Here is a 10,999-nt window from a genome sequence, read left to right as displayed (position 1 = left end):
CACCGGAGTCAAAGGAGCCTTCCCACCATGTTTCTGTGATGCCTATTATATCATAGCCACGTAGATGTGCCCACATCTCTAATTCCTCTTGTTTGTTCCCCATGCTATGGGCATTTGTATAGAGGCATCTGAGCCGAGCTCCAAATGAAGCTGGCTCATTGCCTGGAGCGGCTGGAATATCACTACATTGCTCCGAGCATTTATTATAGGTGCTGGCAACTGACTGGGTGTGTTGGGATGGAATGATGCTCCCCTGCCCCAATACATCTAGTTTAAAGCACCCTTGACAAGTCTGGCAAGCCTCCTACCAAAGCCACTCTTCCCCTTCTTTATCAGAGCAGCTCCACAAGTCCCCAGTAGGCCTAGCCTACAAATGTGGGCCCCATGTCCAAGACACCCAAACCCTTGACTATGACACCACCCTTTTAACCATCTATTAACCTGTCCAATCCTCCTTGCCTTTGGAAGGTCCTCCCCTGCGTCTTGGAGAATTGTCGAAGAAACTATCTGAGCTCCAGAACCCCTGACCACCTCTCCCAGAGCTCTGTAGTCCTTCTTTATACTCCTCAGGCTACTACTATCTATATCCCTAGCACCCACATGTATCCTAGAAGCACGTAATAGTCCATGCGACTTACTAGAGCAGGCAGCCTCTCCGCAACATCCCTGATCCGTGCCCCAGGTAGGCAACACACCTCCCTTGCGACCGGGTCAGGACGACAGATGAGCGCTTCTGTCCCTTTCAAGGCAGAGTCCCCTACTACTACAACCCGCCGCTTTTTCCTGGCGGCACCAGTAGAGATCTTCTGTACCAGTGCACCAACCGACTGTTTCCGATGCAAGTGCATTTCCTCATTGGCCCCCTGCAGGACAGCAAAGCGGTTCTGGGTGGGTACAGCAGATTTAGGAGGAAGCTCCTTGCTTTTAATTGCTCTCTTCCTCCTTTTGTTGTTTTTTTTTGTTACTAACTCCCAGCTTCCCCGATCAACAGCCCCCTTCTTTCCTCCATGAGTTAGAGGGGAAGCTTGAGGCCCCTGTGCTGTTTGGGCCTGGAGCAAGCAGTCCTGCTTCCTCTCAGCTTCTCTGACATCTTGCACCTTACTGACAGCATCCCGCAGCTCAGCCACCTGCTGGAGGAGGACCTCCATCAGGGAGCAGCGAGCGCAACCTTGCCCATTTTGCACCTTTCCCTCACAAGAACAGTGCAGGCACTCTCTACACTCCAAGCTCTGCACCGCAACCTCCCCACTTACCAGCTCTGTCTGGGTGCCTACGCTGGCCACCACCGGGGCGGCCGGGGCAGAGCTCCCAGACCGGACCCTGGTCGTACGGCGAGTGCTCACCATCCCGCTCACCTGCCCACGCAAATTGCCGCGCAAACTGCCTCGACCCGCTCTGTTTGCCCGCTCTGTTCGCCGCGCTCCTGGTCGCCGTGCTCCCTGGGTAGATTTTTAACCACTCACAGTTGGTGCCCCTCCTTCTGTCTCTGCCCCCCGTGAGTCACCTCCTCGCAGTAGCTGAGCTCTTTGCAAGTCCTGTTGAGGACTTGAGGCTCCCTCCTCAGTGGCTCTTGTCACTCTGTGGTGAGGCTTCTGGACACTGATCTCCCCCGGCTCCGCTCCGGTGCCACAGGCGTCCTTTCTCAAGCCAACCCCCTCAGCAAGTCATATCTAAATATAAATCTACATATGAGTAACAAGGACAGCTGAGCATCTGCTTATATTTAAAGCTAATACAAAATTTTTTTCATTAAGGTAGTACCTAAAAGACTCCACACCATTCCAGGTAGACTTCACAAAAGCCAGTATCCTTCCCTTCCTCGTGATATCAACCAGTCCTCCTTTATTATCTAGGATGCCATAATGAATTGCAGCACAGCATATGCTTGATGACTGACAAGAGCACAAATACAAATAGTATGCAAAATAAATCTCATTCACACAGCAATACTGACCAACCTCTGTGAAAAAAATTAAGAAAAAATGAAACCACCACCAAAGTGCCAAATGGAAAATAATCTGAGTACATTCCTTTGGAATTTGGTTGTTAAATCTTACTCTCCCAAAATAGCTTTATTATTGCTGTTAGTATTTTAAGTGCTGCCTGGTTGAATGGCAAGCTTTTTTTTTTTTTTTTTTATAAAAAACCCCTGACATTTAGATACAATTTAGCAGAAAAGCAGCATCGGAAATAAGTGACCAGCATGAAATATTTCCAGCTCTCAAGAAAACATCCAAATCCAAAATACTTCTGCTGAAACCACTTGGATGAGGTGGCTGTCTGCAATCACATAAGTTGCAGGGCAAAGATGTATCATGGGTGATGCAGTCATGCACCAACAGTGAGAATGGGGAAAGCAAACATGCTTTTTAGACAAACCCCCTTTTATCTTCAACCTTCCTTCACCCCAAAAGTAGTTCTGATGGGAAAAGAATGCCATGAATTATTTATAAATTATCCTGCTAATTCAAGATCCAACAAATCTTCCCCAAATATTATTTAGTTGCAACATTTAGTGGTGTTTTTCATATAAAGTTTCTTTTCAGCATGACAGTTGCCCACACTAAAGAAGAGATCTTTGTAAGAGCTGTCTATTGATCCCCATCCCTCATTTTCCATGAGTTTCATAGCAAATTAAGGGCATAAAATCAAGTCTGGAATCACTTTGGCTTTCCAGACTGCCTCTTTTTTCCATTGTCAAGATGAGAAAAATACAGATAATCTTTATTAGCACCTTTTTACAGCACCACAACTGGAGAATACAAAAAGCCAAATTACACTGGACTTGTTGGCATTTCCCATTTCTGTTATTACCACTAACTCCCCACAAATTACATCTATGAGCTATGACAATGTACTCACACTTTCATAATAAAATGTTCCAAAGATCTTTCCCTTACTGTACAAGTAGCCAGCTGGGCACAAATACCTAGTAAAGATATATATCTTTGAGGGTAGCAAAAAAAACAATTTAAGAAAAACAGACTTTGACTCTTAGTAGTCATTCCATTCATTTCATGTAACTCTTCCATTTTAAAACAAGATTGCAAAATAGCTACTTTTTAAAACAGTTTCTCTACCTTCCTTAAAACCCCAACCAATACTTAGATTCTGTGGATTTGGGTTTTCTCCAAGTGATAAACTGTCCTGTTCTTTGCAGAAACCTTAACCAGAAATTCTTGACTGACTGGGAGGGGACAAACCATGTCTGGCTTGGACAGTGGTGGAATGCATGAAAAAGGCTCAAAAAGGGACACTGCCAAAATTTTTTAAATTATTTTGGACACCTGAAACTGTGGGTCCTCATGGCTGAATAAACTGAGTCACCTTACTGCTAGACTTGGCTGAAGGCTATATTTTTAAAGAGATCTACCTAGATAATCACAAAAAAAAATCAAAAAAGCTCCATGTCATATATTTTCAAAAACTAGATATTTTTAAGCCGCTTTTTCCTGCAGCGCTCCAAGAAGTATCAATCAAACCCTACCTGTTGCATGTTGAGCTTCTGCATTTATCTTGGTTTCACATGTTATGACTTGTGCTGAGGAGAAAAAATAAAGAAGTATTTTAAAAAGGAAAGAGATTGCTCTTGAGATATGAAAATGAGCAGCCACCATGCATCTTTCCTGGAGGTCTTTGGTGCAGCATGATAAAATCTTAGCCTGGAGCAGTTTGTGCTTCTTTAGTCCTTCACCTGAGACAGGTGTCTTCGGAAATATTAGCAAGGAAGAAACATCTGACAGTTGAAGGCTTTGATGTACAGCCTGATGTCTGCAAGCCGGAGCTCTCATACTCTATTTAATTACAGACTCTTGAGATGCTGGAAGATAAACTTGAAAAGGATGCATTGGCTTCCCTCACCTTGTTTTCACAATAAGTCTCTTTTAATTAACAACAGGCAGAAAACAACTGAGGAAGTACTACCAGCTCCACAAATATCTTCAAAAATCTTCCCCAAGCAAGAAATAAGAAAGAAGCAAACTAAAAAACCCAGAAAACCTGCCAAGGGTAAACTGCTGAGTGTGAAGCATTGTGAATGGAAAATAAAACCAATATATCTTAAATTGATTACTGATCAGAGGACCTTTGGTTCATTGATACCTCCTTGAGATGGCTTAAAAGAACAAATAACTATAGCAGATTATATGCAGAAGGCACGAGTGGCTTTTGAAAGCTTTTCTTTCCACTTCTGGTAGGCTTCTGCTCTAATGAACAATGAATTTTCACACAGATTTCCTCCCCCTCCACTCAAACATCCTCCCTGTTACTTTTTCCCTGAGCCTCCTCATCACTTTCTACACCTCTTCCCATAGAAATTTATAGGAGTTAAGGAAAAAAGAGGCTGTCTTGCTCATGTAGGACTCTGGGACGACTTTCTTGGGCTTGATGGGTTTGCTGGCCTTGCTTTCCAGAGGGTAGAACCACACCAGCTTCTGCTCTGCAACCTGTGAAATCTCCACTTCATTCATCTCATCCGTTTTAGTGATGATGGGATCTTCGTAATGGTAATCTGGTGAGAAGAGGGGACTAAAATAAAAATTACAGTGTATTAGCATTGATGGGGAAGTCTGACAGGTTCCTATTTTGAGGGAGGAAGTGGGAAACAGTGCCAGCAAAATTCATTCTGCTCGGCCAGTCCTACTCAAAACCCTGCCCCATTCTCGGCGATAGAGAGGACCATAGCAAATGAAAGGATCATGGATGGAGGCTCCAAGAGGGCTTTCTCCCTCTTGCTGTACCACCAGGGCACCCCCTCCCCTTTCCCCACTGCAGCCCTCCTGGACCCTGGGATTCTCTCTCCAAACCCCACAGGCTAAAAATAATAAATTAACATTGCAGAAAAATAAGCCTCTGATTTGGGCAAGTCTCAAGGGATCCTGCCTGTTTCCAAGAGACCAGTTGTTTTTGAAGCAAAACACATGGGAGAAGAATATTGCCCTCAGTGCATGACCCCAGAAAATTCTGCATGCTGAGGGGATAGCACTGCTTCACTAGAGATTTCAGAGTTAATAATATTTTTCACTCTATTGACCTCTATTTTGAGAAAACTCCACAGGTCAGGAAAAACAGATCACGATCCCCTCCTCTCCTCCAAGAGACAGAAATTGCTGTATTCATTTTACAGCATGAAAACAAAGGTGGGGAGAGAGGGAGGCCCCAGAAAGGAGCAAGGGAGGCATCCAAGCTCTGCCCACCCAAGTTGCCTCTGGTAAGCACTGGAGAACATCCCCTTCCCAAACAAACCCTGCAAGGACACAGTCCTACCCATAGCCTGCCAGTGCTCAAAATCCCACCAGAACTCCTGAGCCAAACCCATGTAAACTCAGAGCAGCTTTCCCCCATCCAAGCACTTGCTCTCATTTTCACAGGGAAAGCACACTGAATCTGAGGTCCAAATTTTAAGCAGTTCAGGGCTTTTTGGTTTCAGCAGCAGCCACCAGTTTACCATGTGTTGTGATATCAAAATATTAAAGATGGCTAATTAAAAGGTGCACAAACCTGTGATGGCTTCTAATTAGAAGTTTCCAGACCTAAGTTTGCTCCAACCTTTTCCCCCAGTCAGGAGGTGCCCCAAGCCCACAGCACATACCTTTGTAGCAGAGGTTGTTGTGGCAGCCTCCTCCATAGCTCGGCGGGTACTTGGAGCAGGTGTGGGAATTCTTAAAGAGTCAAGGCCACATAGTGAGCGATCCCGATACCCTGAGCCTTGTTACTGTAAAGTAAGAAGATTCTTGGCAGGCATAAGCAAGGTCAATTGTCTTGTTAGGCCTCTAATTTTCCACTGAAAACGTGCAGAGAATGATCTCTGCCAAGGCTGTAGTTTCCCATTGTATTTTTAGAGTAAAGTATTTAATCACAATTATAACAAGTTATAAACATTAGCTTTGTAAACAATAGTAACCTCTAGACTAACCAATTAGAGCTCAGTATCCAAGGCTGTTGCATAGGGGAGTAGGGGTATAAGAAGAGCACTGTATCTAATAAAGTTTGGCAATCGCTTGATCACATTGATCTTCTCTGCGTTGTCCGGGACTCCTGTGTCGACAAGTGGCGCCCGAACAGGGACCCTCAGATCGGTAACCTTCGCAGATGGTTTGAAGTCCAATCAGGAACGAGGGTGTAGGAGCCGGCCGAAATCAGCGCTGCCCCCGGCGCTGCGGAAGTCAGCTAGCTGCAAAGTTGGGATCTCGCCCTGATCAGGTGAGCGGCCGGGGAGGAGATGGGGCACTCGCTATCCAAAGATGAAGAGGCGGTAATGGAGCTTGTGGAGTATGTGACTAATGGAATTGTGAAAGTATATAAACCTGTAACAAATACTAATCATTTGCGCCTCTGGCTACGGTCACACGCCCAGCACTGTTTGCTTTTGCTTTATTGACTTTGTCCCTTAATAAAACCTTGTTATCTTGTTTAGAGAAGTGGATTCGTATTTCACATACGGAACCGTGGATTGGGACTCCACACTCGCTTCGTGGCTCTGCTACGTCTCAGTTACACAGAAACACAAACTTACACGTGGGATCCCACACACTCACACTATGGTTCCGCTTACCCTCCTCCTGCTTCCCTTAGCAGTTCCGTCCTGGCTCCCAAAACCTGGGATGCAGCAAAAGCCCGGACTCACCCGATCCGCTCCCAGGATTGCTAGCAGCTGCTCTATCGGTCAAAGAGTCCTTTGCTTGCAAGGAGGAGGAGGTATACACAGTGGGGGGCGACATAGGAGCCTCCTCCTCTGTCCTAGTCTTTTTCCATCCCCCTTTTTCTTTTAAGGGGTATAGATTGACCTTAGTCCCTGATCCTATCTATAAACGTGCATACTCACTTTTTTCCACACTAAATGGTTCCTTTTAATTAACATAAATATTTAAAGCCTGGCAGATCCAGTCCTCAAAGGATCCAAATACAGGCCAATATAAACGATCACCTCTAATTTGCTTACCTCCCCAAACTTCCATAGAATAATGTATCATTTTTACTTTTGTCCTTACCCCGCCTAGAAGGGGTAATCATCCCAACATTTAATCATCAATCCCAATGGACTATCGGATGGTATTTGGGGTATCTTCGACCCCCCCATGGAATCAGAAGGCTTGCTTTTCTTCTGTCCCATCTTCCGGAGTGCCTTCTCACACACAGTCTTTTGCCCCCTGTTCGTGGCCCAGTCCCTCGCGGGAGACGGGAAGCGCACTACTAAGGGGTCTGCACTCACTTCGTCCAGAAGGACGTCTCACACAATCACACTCCGGGGAACCCAACCCCAACCGAACAGAATACCAGCCTATACTTACGCATCCCACACATCTTCGTTCGGATCTTTGTGCACAAAGATTACAGGGTTGCCAGCTTTCTTTTGCTTACTAGTGAATCTCGAATTCGTCGGTCAAGGTTCCGGAGGGCAGGTTTCCAAACAAGGGCTACTAATTAGTGGGGCGCCACCCCTGAAAGGAGCCTTCCTCAGAATTGCCTTGATCCGAGTCACGGCACCAAATTTGTTATAAGTGAGTCTCAATAAGGGGCAGAGACTGGCTATTTGAAATGAATCAATTTATTAAGCAAGCAATAGTAAGCAAAACAGCGCTGGGCGGCCGGGGAGTCTCCGCTCCGCCAACGGCGCGTGCTCCCCTTCCTTGAGGTTGTGGTTCTTATAGTCCTTTAATTCCGATATACGTGTCCTTCCGTGGTGTACTCTGCATCTGTGCCAGTCTGTTGGTAGGGTTTTTTTTCTGCCTTCCGGTGGTCGCTGGGATGAAGGCCCCAAGTCTTTCTCTTGTAATTGTCTTGTGACCTTCGCTTAACAAATGGTAATTCATCATGTCTTGCAAAAATACAGAGCTTGCACAAGTATTCTTTACATTAATGGATGTCTGTGGCTAATACAAGGCCTATTCCTTATCTATCCAAGGCCAACATATGGTTTGTTTACATTACCAGATGTCTGTGCTAATACAAGGCCTATTCCTTATCTGTTTAAGGTCGACATCCTGGCTTTGGGATATCTTGTTTAAACACCAGATGCCTACGGTTACAATCTTGTTTCAGTTGGTTTTCTTTAAGCTGTGGAGATAGTGTTCTCACAGGAGAATGGATATTTGGTACATGAGCTCTGAATAACTCTGCGGGATACAGCAAGGCCGTGGGAGGCCTGTCGTGGTTTAAACCAAGTCCCCCAACTCCCGGAGAGTTAGGAAGGAGAATCCAAAGAATGTAGCCCCCCACGGATTGAGATAAGAACGGTTTAATTGCTAAGGCATAACACAAAACCCCTACTGCTGTTTACTACTACAAATAATAATGATACAGCAAACAGCAAGTGAAAAGAATACAACACCCCACCAGCCACCGACCCATAACTCACTCCACCCTGCCTGGCCGAGCACCATGTGCTCTGAAACAAGGGGAACAGAAAATCACAAAATGGAATTTATAAACCTTTAGAATTAGTTTTAAGCAATGTTAAGTTCAATGGCTTTGTAACAGTAGCAGTGGGAAATTACTGAGGTGCATAATACATAGAAAAAATAGAGTACAGCTAGAGAACATACTGGCACAAGATAAATCGTTATAGTTGATGTGGTCTTAAGAAAAACAGTCTAGAAAAACAGGACACAGGGATAAGGAGTATCTGGGAATAGCAGGTGTCCAGGATAGGCTGTGGGTAAACTAACTGATAAGTAGGAGGATAGGGGGATTATTATGTCTCTGGTGCTAGTGAACCAATTAAACTGGTATGAGCATCTACTGCGCGTGCTTCAAAGGCTGCCAGAAGTGATGAAGATTGTTGGAAGAAGTAAACGACCCTCAGAGACCACCACCACAGTTCTGTACGCATGCGGGGAGCTTTCTGGAAAATGATGTAATCCATACGTAGCCTCATGAATATGTATGTATGCCCAGGGACTATATAAGGATGGCTTGTGTAGTAATAGAGAGACACACGTTAGGAGGAGTTATCCCCCGTGTCTCCCGGCGCCGCAATAAAGAATACCTGCTTGTCAGCTTGAAAACTTTGTTGGCAAGTTTGTTCCTGGAGTTTTCTCCGAATCAATTTGGCACCCCAGATGGGACCCTCTCTGCTCGGCTGCAGGACCCGCTGAGGACAGGGCTCCCTAGGGCCCTCGGGAGTCTTTCCCAGAGGGACCCCTCGACTCATTCGGATCACTGCGGGAGCAGACAAGGACCATCTTCGTAAAAGGTATTCTTTTCTTTTCTATAGTCTGTAAGGTGCAGGGGGCATCTTGCATAAAGACTGCATTGGTAATTGGGTTGGTTTGGTATGCGTACGCAAGGTTTGGAAGCCTTCCGTAAATCGAGATAAGAAATCTCGTAGGTAAAGGCGTATACCCGGCTGCTAGCGTCCGTTTGGTATACACCCACAAGAAGCAGGGGGCTTCTTGTGGTTTGGGTTGTACAAGACGCAGTGGGAGTCTTGTAGAAAAGGTTTTGGATTTTACTGGCATACACCCTCAAGAAGCAGGGGGCTTCTTGTGGTTTGGGTCCTGCAAGATGCAGGGGGTGTCTCGTGGAAATGGTTTTGGATCTTGTTGTGGCTTGTGACATTAAGGATTTTGGTCTTGTGATTTTGGTATTGGTGACAGGATATTATAACTGTGTTATTAACTGTGGTTTGTTTGATAGAATTTTAGTCTCTGTCTGTTTCAAGTGTTGTAACTGTGTGGAGTGTGTCTGTGGGATCCCGTGTGTGTGTGAGTGAGAGATTAATAATGGAAAATCAGCAGAGTGAAGAGATCATGCAAAAGAGTCCTTTAGGGTGCATTTGGCACACTGGAAAGAACTGGGAGGGTCTCCTGGGGGCTCAGTAAATAAGAAAATGTTGTCCAGCTGTTTTGAAAAATTTTGTAACCGATGGTGGCTTTTGTATACTTTGGAAGATCAGGAAAAATGGTCTAAAAATGGAGCCTGAACTATAATACATTGTTACAATTAATGTTGTTTTGAGGCTGCAAGGAAAATGGCATGAAGTAATGTATGCCGATATGTTCTTCACTTTAAGAGACCACGTGGAGTGACAGACGCAATGCAAAATTAATATGGCTCCACCAGATCCCTTAATTTTGGTTTTGGAAAAGGACAGGGAAAAACTGAAAGTTAAGATGGAGAGATGTTGTTCAGCCTGTGATACTGGGGAAAGATGTTTAAAGTTAAAAAACAGTAATCAGGAAGATAGGCTGTAAAATTATCTATCACAGGTACCTCCGAGAGGAGCACCCTCTGCATCTCTCCTCTCTGATATTCATAAGGAGCGAGAGATCACTGTCACTGGCACCAAGCAGCAGATGCACTTTCCGAGTTCAGAAAGGGTTAAACCATCAGTGCTGTTGCAGAGGCATCTGCAGCCCCTGCAGAGCAGGGTGAGCAACTGTAAGGAAAAAAAAAAGGAAAACCAAGGGCAAAAGGAGGGGAGCTCGCGCAGCTCCTGTGTTTGAGCGTGGGATGCTGGGTGCTGGGGTAGGCAAACAAGTGGGAACAGATATGTGCACGGACGGGACTGAGGGGTTGTTGAATAAATGTGGACAGGAGGAAGCATGGAGAGTGTATAGGAATTGGGAACGAGTAGAAAAGAAAAAGCTGGGTCGTGCTATAGCCACGGCTGCGGTGGTTGATTTGAAACTGCGGGGGGAGAGTTCGGACGCTGGAAGCGAGACTGCCCTTGGGGGGGGTAGTGCCATGGTGTGGCTCCAGTGACTGAATTGGAACCAGACTGACAGGGACCTGGGGAATCTACCCTAGCAGATCCACTGGTTAAATTAAAAGTAGAAACTAAAGGAAATAAAGTGGAATTTTAGTGGATAGAGGAGCAACTTATTTGGTGTTAAATCTGAGAGAAAGGAATTTGTTACAGATGTGGGAGCTACTGGCCACCAAGAAAAACAGAGGAAAAAAAACAACTCACAAACAACCCGAGGCATTCTTTCTGAAACCCTTAAAGTACAAATTGGGAAAAAATAGGAATGCATAAATTTTTATGCATGCCAAATTC

General features: G+C 45.2%; 1 long non-coding RNA gene across 1 annotated transcript; it reads right to left on the bottom strand.

The window, feature by feature from the left end:
- Positions 1–1,597: 1,597 nt before the first annotated feature.
- Positions 1,598–5,706, bottom strand: LOC117438245 (uncharacterized). The gene is made up of 5 exons (XR_004550673.1): positions 5,591–5,706; positions 3,488–4,527; positions 2,863–2,929; positions 1,762–1,892; positions 1,598–1,670 (listed from the first exon to the last, which is right to left on the bottom strand). It is a non-coding gene; the product is annotated as an uncharacterized lncRNA (long non-coding RNA).
- Between the last annotated feature and the right edge of the window lie 5,293 nt (positions 5,707–10,999).

The sequence above is a fragment of the Melopsittacus undulatus genome (assembly GCF_012275295.1).
Source record: "Melopsittacus undulatus isolate bMelUnd1 chromosome W unlocalized genomic scaffold, bMelUnd1.mat.Z SUPER_W_unloc_3, whole genome shotgun sequence".
Lineage (NCBI taxonomy): Eukaryota > Metazoa > Chordata > Aves > Psittaciformes > Psittaculidae > Melopsittacus > Melopsittacus undulatus.
Note: the sequence above shows the minus strand (reverse complement) of the source record. Positions and strands in the feature narration are given on the sequence as shown.